Here is a 10693-nt window from a genome sequence, read left to right as displayed (position 1 = left end):
TGTATTTGGTCTACCTTTGCTTATTTCCTCCTCACTGTGTACACTGTGTACTGTAATAGTCCTCAAACGTCTATTTGTCGCTTGCTTGAATAGAACTACTTTTCTCTTTAGATTTGACAAACTCACAGATGTCCTTAACAGGAAAATTACAGCTTTAGATTAAAATGACCCGTGTTCCCGTGTTCCTGACAAATGATTTCCAATGGTCACGTGAATACTGACTGTCCTCTCTCAGAAGCAGAGGTGAAAGCCTGATGTTGCGATAGTGCCACGAACCTCTTAAGGAAATGTTGGAGTCAATGGCTGGATTTACAGGATGACCGTGGTCTTTCCTTATGATTGACCAAGTTCAAAGTTACAATCCTTAAAGACTCTGAAAATGTATTTTCTCAATCAGCTTCTTGTTATGACCTGTGAACGCACAATATTCTTTAAAAGTTGGAGCAATTTTGGTTATTTCACATTAGTGATTCCTGTGTTTTTGTTTTTGTCTGTGCTCCTCTTATTGGTTTGAAGAAGGTGGGGCTACTTTAAAATAAGTTGATGTCACCTATTTCCATGCACCAATCAGTATGCCAATCAGTGGCTTATGCTGTCAGAAAACTGTTGATCATTTCTGATCAAACCATAACTACCCAGTCCTGATGAAACAGATTAGCTGATACGTTGGGTCCTAAACAAGCAGCAAGCTCCAGGTCTGAAAAGTGAAGCCAATGCAAAAGTGCCTTAAACCTGCATTCTTTCTAATGGCCAACAGGGGGCGACTCCACTGGTTGCAAAACAGAAGGCTTTAGGGCATGGCAACCTTGTGATTGACAAGTCATTACCACTGCGACAACGTTGGTTATGTACGTTGGTTATGTACGTATTCTAATCCGGGGATACATATCGTATCGTATCGTACGTTTTTGATACTATTGACAGTGGACATTAATTCTGCTAAAGACATTAAATACTGTATATTTATGCTCATTCTACACTCAAATATATTTACACTCTCTACTGTACAGAATAATTTGCATTGTTAGTGGCACCATTCCTTTGCTGGATTTAAATGATGACCACATACAAAAGGGATTCATAGGAAATGAAGAATGCATGCACTGGATGAAATTCAGAAGACATTAGCTGACATTGCACATGATTTGTGGGTATATGCATATGTCACATACTAATAATAATAATGCGGAGCAGCCAGATAAACATATTTGTATTGGTGTAAGTAAAGCTACACATATTCATGAAGAACAGATAAAATGTCCATCATGGCCGAACAGAGTAGCTCCTCTAAGCACGTTTTCTGCCCCCAGCGATCGATAAATGTGTAATTTTGGAAAGAACTCCAGGACTTGTATTAGTAAGACATTATTAACCACAGGTGTCTCAAAATCAACCAGAACTGTAGTCTTTAATTAAACTTACCCAACCTTTACAATCGCAGTGTCAGACCAGAAACACTCATATGAATCACTTTTTTAACACCCATATAGATCATTTGGAGGGTAATGACAAACAACATATTGCTGTTTTTGTATGAGGACTTATTTGGATTTTAAAGGTTAGAGCAAGACCTCATGTAACTAGATCCATATTTCTCTTTATCTTTAATAACCTCCCTATAGTTTTTTTTTTTTTTTTTTACATTTGGCAAAGACATGTACCAGTACATTTTAGGTCTTCAATCAGTCCTCCAAGAGTTCAAACCTCTTGTGACTTTGTCTTGGACTTGACTTTAGTAGTCTTGGATTTCATCAACATTCCTTTGTACTAAAAATAAATATATTATTTTTCCTCTTATGAAATATAGACATCATCCATGTCAGTGTCAGTCAGTGCCTATAAAATAAAAGTAAAAGTTTAGAAATAAATAAAGTTTTGTCTTTATTTCTGCTGCATATTGGAATTATTACTTTAACTGCTCGTTTATGATTTTGTGTTTTTGATTTTGTTGCTTATAAACTGTATGTGTCTCAGTTTATGTATGAATATCACCTTATATTACTACATTATTATTTATTATTCTGTGTCGTGGGTCACCTTGCTTTAATAAGGTGCTAATCACAAAGGAATTTTGTAAGTTCTGAGAGTTTTAGTGTCCCATGATGGTCTTTAAGCTGTTTTAGTGGCTTTTTAACCCTGACAAATTTCTAAAAATCCTGACGGAAACACTGAGTACTTGTAATTGGTTGACATGAACCCTCCTTTTGCCTGCAGCCCTGATAAAAGAATCACCCAGCATTGTGAATCTGGGTTATGTGCGGTATTCTGGGTAAACTGGGGGGGGTTTTGGTGGGGTGAGGTGCGAGGTGAGGGTAGATCTGAGAGTTTTGACGCTGAGACGCACCAGCTGTGTTTATAGATTCCCACTGCACCTGCTGGGGTTACAGAGCAAGTGCACTGAGGGATTAAGCACTGGGGCACTGGGAGAAGTAGAACAAGGAACAACAGATTCATGTTAAGGAAGCATGTCAACACCTCCCTGGTGTCTGTACTTAAGCTATTCATTGTTGTTGGTTGCTACGTAGGTTTCAAAGTAATCTGTGCTCTGTTTTTTTTTTTTTTTTTTTTTTTTAGCTGTTAATCAAATATGCTCAGCTGAGGAGGAAAGGTGCCAAGTTGCTACCACAGGAATCTGAGCATTATGTACAAAAGAAGACGACAGCATTAAGTTGGATATAAAAGAAAGATAAAAGCTGTTTAAATTTAGCGTCCATAGACATTTACGTTTTGCTGGAGTGCGCTACTTCTTGATTACAATGTTGACATTTTACTTAGAATTAACCTGATTAATGTCATTGAGCGTAAAAGCCCATAGCTCAGCATTTCTCATGATCACAGGAGATGGATTAAGAAAGAAGGCTTTCAAATTGAATATACCTCTCCCTGCTCAGCCTGCTAATTGTGCCATTTACCACTACTTGAGTCACTGACCGACGCTATTTAGTCAAACTAATGATGATGCACAGTCCAAGCCATCCCTTGATAATTAAACGAAAGCTCCATCTCTTTTTCTGTATTAGCTTTTTTTTTTTTTTTTTTTTTTTTTTTGGTGAATTAACAGGTGCACACAAAAACATATCGAGCTGTGGTCACTTTGTTCATTTAAATCACTTGTGGCATTGTTAGCCGGGAAATTACTTTTTTTCAGAATCCATTCCCTGTCACTTGTTATTGATTACGCAAAGTAAGAACTGTTAACATTCTTGTTTTGAACGTTCAGTCAGGTGAGAGTGTTTACTGAGCGCACAGCATCTACTCAAAAAAAAAAAAGACTTTCATTTACCACTTTTTGTCTGTCAATGTTTTTGGCAATATTAGAATCTCATTAGTTTATTGTTCTGCAGATTTAGGTTGGTCTTATTTGTTTTAATAGTTGAGCACTCTTAATGTACCACTATGGGTTGTTTCTAGGATGTGATCTTATTGGCATTATTGGCATTTTTGATGATTTCATAATCACATTTTAGTTTAATTCTGACTTTATGAAGTCTGTTTTATGTTGTTTCTCTGTAACTCATAGTATTGCTGCCTACCTTGACCAGGATTTTTAATCTCAATAGGGATTTCCTTGTTAAATAATGTGAAATAAAGAGACATCACCAGCATCAGCTATTTGTTGAAATACTTAAAATAACTTCTCGTTTTTCTAACAAGTGACCTCTGGAGCAAAGAATGTAGTGTGATGTTATATCACCAGAAAATCAGTCGGTGTGGATATTTGGGTCAAGAAAGTGTCTGACTTTATTTCTTTTAGCTACTATCATGATTTTTCACTAATCCTAACCATGTTTTAGTTTCCTAAACTTAACTAGACTTAACTACACAAGACCTTAACCAAAGAGGTGGCATCAGAAACTGCCCAGATTCATGTAACGGTCACAGAGGTCATAGTTGGAGGACAGACTTCCTATTTTGTCATAGTTGTGATGACTTGTTGTAAAAAATTTTTTAAAACTGTGGATGAGTGAATTAATTTGAACACTTCAGCAGCTTTCTACACTCGTAGCTTTATCTACACTTTACGGTTGTTTAAAAACTCAGGCTCCACTGTAAACCTTTCCCTTTTCTGGCCTGATTGACTCTGATATCACCGGTGCATCTAAAATAAAAAGCCCATGTGTCCCTGTAAACACACAGCATTTGTTCTGAGGCAGAGTGGCACTGCAGAGCGGAGCAGAGCTGCTCTCCGGCAGCACTGTGCCTGACCGAGCCAGGGAATAAGTAAATGAATAAATAGGCTGATGTTGAATTTTCCCCTCACTTGCCTCCACTGACACAAATAGGATCTACAGTAATTTATAATGCTGTTAGAGAGGCGGCTCTCTCTCTAACCGAGGTGTCTGTCACCTCGCGTGCAGGAGGCCTCTCAGTGCCAGAGTGGAGGACCTGCAGCACCCTGACATCCTGCTTTGCTATTCCACACACACGGCCCAAAGGCTAAGTGACATCAAGCCTCATTATTGTCATCACATGCCACATTTGTAACTGGTTAGTGAGCAAATTGTGATAAAATAGGCTGATGCCCCTTCTGAGCGTCTCTGGCTGCACAAGCTGGACTTTCCATAACGTTGAGAACCACATCAGTGTGAAAGAAAAAGAGGATGAGAGTTGCTTTTTGTGGCAAAAATACAGGTTTTCTTGTATCTAACACTTCCTGTATTTATACACCATTTATGTATCAGAATAGTTCACATCCATAGCTTTAATGTTATGGCTCTGGTGCAGAAACCAGTCAGTTGGAATTAGTTTTATCACCCAAAAATGGCAAAAAATAACATTGAGTTCTGTGGGAGGTGGTGCAGTCTGTGATATAAGCCTTGCATTAGCACTCATATGCACAGTATTTCTAAATGTGTGACATCTCTATGCTGTTTCCGATGAGCTACTGCACATGTTCATATGCTAGCGCCTCAGTTGTACTGTTCTTTTATCTAAAAAAAAAATCCACATGCAGAAATAATGAGCAGGAAAATCTCTTGCTTGCATCAACCTCAAATTGGCGAAATGAAAATCTGTCTTAAACAAAGGGAAAGACCCCCATGGTGTCTGGGTCTACAGTTTCTGTCACACATATTCCTTGGAGGTTTCATGTGACAAAACACAGAAAGTTGCTTTGTCCCTCCTCTTGTCACGTTACACCCCTTACCCATAGGTTTTTTTTTTCTCCCTTCCTGTTGTCTGGCTGTCTGTTCTGTCAGCCCATAGCCTGGCACCTGCTCTCATGTTCCTAATTAGTCTCATTTAATTAATTATATACTGCAGCACATCTTCTTATTTCTGGTTTCCTCTGGATTTCATCGCCTTTGTTTCAAAGTTGCAAAGAAGATTAGTTAAATGTTGGCGCTCAATTTATGGTTGTGACAACCATGCTAGTGTGTGGATTTAAGACTGTTTTTAGATGATCTACTTACTACAAGGTGTTTGTTTCCAGGATTGTGACTCTCATGATGATGGGAGGATCAGATGAGACATCATTTCATATTCCCTCATGAAGTTTTTATGTATTTCCTGCTTCGTAAAAGTGCTTAATAATGCTGTTAGGGAAGGCGAAGCTGCTGCTTTTTTGCCGTGGGTTGTTGTGTGATCTTGGTAAGGAATACCTGATGGCATAAGCAGCTTCCCAGCTGCTACTTCATCCTCCTGTTACACAGGGATGCATCATGTGCTAAAGAAAAGGTTCCATCAAATATTTACCACCTGATCAACACAGCACAATGGGGAAAGATCAAACCTTTGACTGAACAGGTCATTGAGTTTCCAGCAGAGAAAACAGCACAGTAGGAAGACAATAGTTGCACTATTGCATTCTGTAAAAATCCTTGTGGTATTGTTTTTATTCTTATTCTAAAAGAAAAGTTTCTTATTACATTGCTGGAAAAAGGATCTCGCTAGCTTTCTTCTATATGTACTTCAAAGTTGACGTCATGCGTTATACAGCTTGGTTTCAGAGGGCTCCGCATTAAGAACATAAGAGCTGTTCTGAAATAGCTTGGTCATCTCATTTCACTGATTTATTCTGAGTGACTTACAATTCATACAAAAGTACAATAAGCTATAATTTACATCATTGCAATCAGCTTGTAAAGAGGTTAATGGTTTGTGTGACTGTAAAGGAGATGATGTAAAAGAAATGAACACATTAGAAAAGGGAGATGCTGAGTTGAATAGTGAGGTGTTGGGGAATTTTCCTAAATTGAGGTTAAAATATAGTATAAAGTCGAAAATGCAAGAAGCATATATGTAGGGCAACATTGTGATGTCCAGTTTTTGATTATTTTACCATCTTTAATCCATTTATCCCACCAATACAAACTATTTTACATCTCTCTAACAAATAAACAACACATAGTATTACCTTGAAAAACATATATTCCAATAGATTAGCAGATTTCATATGAAGTTCATCATTATGTTAAAATAATACCCTGGCCACATTTTCTCAGTCTGCTTTACACTTTAGTCATTAGTTAGCCTCCACTGCGTTGTTGTGTCATTATGATTTTGGGTGTAATGTTCCTTTATTTAAGTGCTGGCTACTGTGGCGGTGTTTAATAGGTGCTGAACTGTAAAGTCAAGTTTATCACGGATGAGAAAGTCAGTAAAAGATATTTATGGAGTTTTTACGGTGACTTAATTAATGGTGACTTCAGAACTTCTAACACTCGTCAAACAACAATATAACTCACAAGAATTATGGATGAATTAAAACATTATTTGACAATCAAATGAGTCTTTTTTGATAGTTTTTCTTCATCAGATAAAGTGTGTATTAGATACATATTTCCTAACATGTGTTGTGTGTGTTCTATAAGGGGTGTTTGTGTTATTTTTACGTCAAGAGGTCGTGAGAGAGACCTGACTCATTGGAGCCCTTTCACTGCTGACAGCCGATCATCTGACACAACACAAGCCCAGATATTGTTTCCTTAATGACAAGTAGGTGTTAAGATGTTGAAAGAGGAGCCACACGTTAGAACAATAACAACAACTCTTCACATGGAAACTGATTTTTTTTTTTTTTTTTATGCAAGAAAAGTATTTGCTTTGTTAATAATTACATTTTCTCCTGCTTTGATTCGGGTTTGTTTCCAAAGGACCTGTTTATGGAGAGGAAATGACAAGAAGTCGAGTTGACAGGCCTGGAGTGAGACAGTTAAATGCCCCTTGCTGCTCTGGATAATTAATAAATAAAGTACCAGGGGAGTCCTGTCATGGCTTCCTCTATGACAGGGGCTGTCTCCAGTGCGCTAAAGCATTAAATGACCAATTCCTGTCAGGCTAACTTCCACTGCACTCCCATGGCACCCTCTCTCTCATTCTCCCTCTCTCTCTCTCTCTCTCTCTCCCTCACACACACACACTGTCTCCCTTTCTTCCAAAGAGAGCTACTTTGCTCTCTTTGCTCTGAGTTTTTCAGCGACTGATGGCTCTAGTTCATTTCTGCTGAATTAATTGGTCCCTGAATGAATTCTGTTGACAGGGCAATTCATCATGTGTTTGGCCTGACAGTGACTGGGGTGTTGGGAGTGTGGTGGTGGTGGTGGTGGTGGTGGTGGTGGAGAGGAGGCGAGGGTGAGGGGAGCTGCAGGAGAAGCTGGGGTTATAGGGGGGAAAGGATGGGGGTTGATGATTCTGCCCTCTCTCTTCTTCCCGCTTCTATTATTCCCTCTTCTGCTAACAGGAATAGCCTGCATCAAATTCTGCTGCCCCCCCCCCTCCCTCCCTCCCTACTTCTCGCTGAATATTTCCCAGCTCCCCCGGTTGCAAACAAACACGCCTGGCTGACAGATCCAGCTGATTAGGGAGCTCTTCTGTCTGCTTTGGAGGATATCCCCATTACTGGCCAGTCAGGTAGCAAGCCCTGCTCGCCCAGGACCACCAGCGCCTGTTACGTGGGACCTGACACGTTCACTAAGTGAGGCGCATTGCATTAGGCTTTAATTGCATCATGTATCACACAATAGCCATTAGGGTAATTATTTACTGGTGAAGGGTAAATGAGGTTTGGCTCTGGGCTGAGCCAGCCAGGCAGCGGCCTCCACTTTGGCAGAGGAGTGGTGCTCACCTATACGCTAACAGATCTAATCGACAGACATTTGCTTCATTTGGAAATATGTTGCCCCCCCCCCCCCCTTTTTTTTTTCTCACAGTCGTTTTCAGTCAAGCAGGGCTCTTATTATGTCCAATCAATCAATGCTTACTCATTAGGAACCTCCCCTCAAGTATCCTCTGGATGGCCTCACACAGCAAGAGTCAAAAATTACCTCATAATTGCTGCTCAGGCATCATAACAAGCTAGGCTGCCCCACTGACACGGCCATACAAACAGGTCTAACACAGGAATTGATGGATACTGGAGAATCGTATTATATATTGCCATATCCAATTAGATACAGCACATAAAGCAGCAGATCCATTCCCTCTTTTCATAGCGTCTAAACCAGTACTCGGGTATAAAGACGTGAAATGCATTTTCATATTTCCTCAGCAGCACCCCCTTGTCTTGGCGTGTCACTGCAAATGATAACATCCTGAGGATTTATTGTACATTTGACACACCAGTAACCAAATTATAATTCAGTTGCTGCGGCATATTCATAGAACCACTGTACAAATCGCACAGTGAGAGAGAGAGAGAGAGAGAGAGTGTTCAGTCAGCATGTATTAGCGTGGAGCAGCTTGAAAAGGTCAACAGTTAGATCTGACACTGTGGGTCTGAAGTTATGCATGACGAGGTTCACTGTTGTAATACTTGAAATAAGTGTTTCTTATTACTGTCAAAACTATATTCCAACACGCATCCTGCCATGTGTGGAGTCCCAAACTGTTTATTTTCTCCTTCTTCTTAAAAGTTAATGATGAACATTTTTTTTAATGGATCATACATTTTCAAGATCAATCCATTTTCATAGGTACATACAGTATTTTTGTCCTTAACTTTTGAGGAATAGTAATTCAACTTCCCCAGGAGAAATGTACAGCACATTAGGATAATTACTGCCTGTCCAAAGAGGACTAATCACATTAATGTCACAATTAGACTGAGAGGAAAAAGTATAATATAAAAAGGCTTTTTTTTCTCACAAATGAATTAAAAATTATAGCTAGAGAGCGTCCCGTTTCATTATAAAATGCACAGTAAATCAACATTTCAGCACTTGTGCATTAACTTGATTACTAAACTAGTTTTTCATTTGAATAAAAATGTCTTTATTCAATCCAAGTTGAACTTTTTTGTTTCTTTTTTAGGATCAAAAACTCAATTTTATATGAACTTTAGATTTAGTCATAGACAACTAGTGTCATTCTTCTTCGTTCACTGATATTAACTGAAAATTTGATGAACAAAGGCAGTGACAGGCGCTGATTAGAGCCAATCAGATCATCCCACCGCTCTTATACAGTGTATATGGTAAACAATATATATATATATTTATATTCCAGAGGATGCTGTTGTCATCTGGCATGCTGCAGTCAATTTGAGCTTGATTGACAGATACATCCAGGTTCACAGTTTATTGGTTTTGGAGGAGAGAGCCAGATATGCCAATTTAGACAGGAAAGTGACAAAAAAAAAAAAAAAAGTTTCCATCTAAATAGAATAATTCTGCTTCTGGGAATTCTCAGCTGGGGAGACAAAAGAGTCAAGCTCTTTTTTTTCCACTCCTCCTTTAACAAGGGCTGTGAATGACAAACATATATATACGACAGTTAAGGGCTGACAGAACATCAGCTTTTGATGCTTCACAGGGGAGCTATGAAATAAACAACAGGCAGAGAAATTGAATTACAAAGCAAAAAGGGGTCTCTTCTCGTTGGCCCAGAGGCATCAGAGTGCACCAAAAAACAGCTCAGCTCAGTATACTTTTTAGAGGAGCTTATTTTCTCCTTTTACAATGTTGAAATTTGCAGGAAAATGTGTGATAGAAGGATAGAAATAGAAAAACTTCATAGTATTTTCATTAAATATCATATCCATGCTGGGCCAGAGGGTAAAACTCACATTTTTTGCCATTAAAACAAGACTGAAAGTAGTGTTTGGACCAGATATGAATGTCTGAATGAACAAGTGAAGAGCTCAGCTATTGTATTATACATTCCCATTCTGTCTCACATCAATTCAAATGTACATGCCGCTTTATCGGGGTGCGCTGCCCCAAATCCTTTGCAAATCGCAGAGCGCTAATCAGGACAGTGTCCACTTGTTGTAAATCAATAATGATATAACTAAGTCATACAAGGCGGCAGTGGCGGAGGGATTACGGAGCGAAGAAAGAGTGAAAATAAGCTCTAAGAGGGATTTCATGCATAAATCTCTCACTGCAACTTAGCACAAATTGAATTCAGGCACACTGCTAGAAAAATTAATTCAGCTTTACAAAGCGAGGAGAGGTTAAACACTTTATGTGCTGCTCAGTGATCCAAATCATGGAGAAAACATTCAGAGGCATTCTCACTGCAGCCCCCGTCTACCATGTGATCTTTTATACCTGAAAAGTAAATACATTTATCTCAAAACAGTCTCATTAAGTGCCTGAATTCATTATGGCATGGTGTTTTATATTTGACTCTTTCTTTTTCATACCCATTACTGCTCAGAAAATAAGTTATGTGCCATCTCAAGCACAATTTGTAGATATCAAATATAACACTTTATTTTAAACCTAAAATTTGGCAGTAATAAGCAGTGTAT

The sequence above is a fragment of the Thunnus maccoyii genome, chromosome 20 (assembly GCF_910596095.1).
Source record: "Thunnus maccoyii chromosome 20, fThuMac1.1, whole genome shotgun sequence".
NCBI classification, from domain to species: Eukaryota; Metazoa; Chordata; class Actinopteri; order Scombriformes; family Scombridae; genus Thunnus; species Thunnus maccoyii.
The sequence above is the reverse complement of the archived record's forward strand: the minus strand, read 5'-3'. Positions refer to the sequence as shown.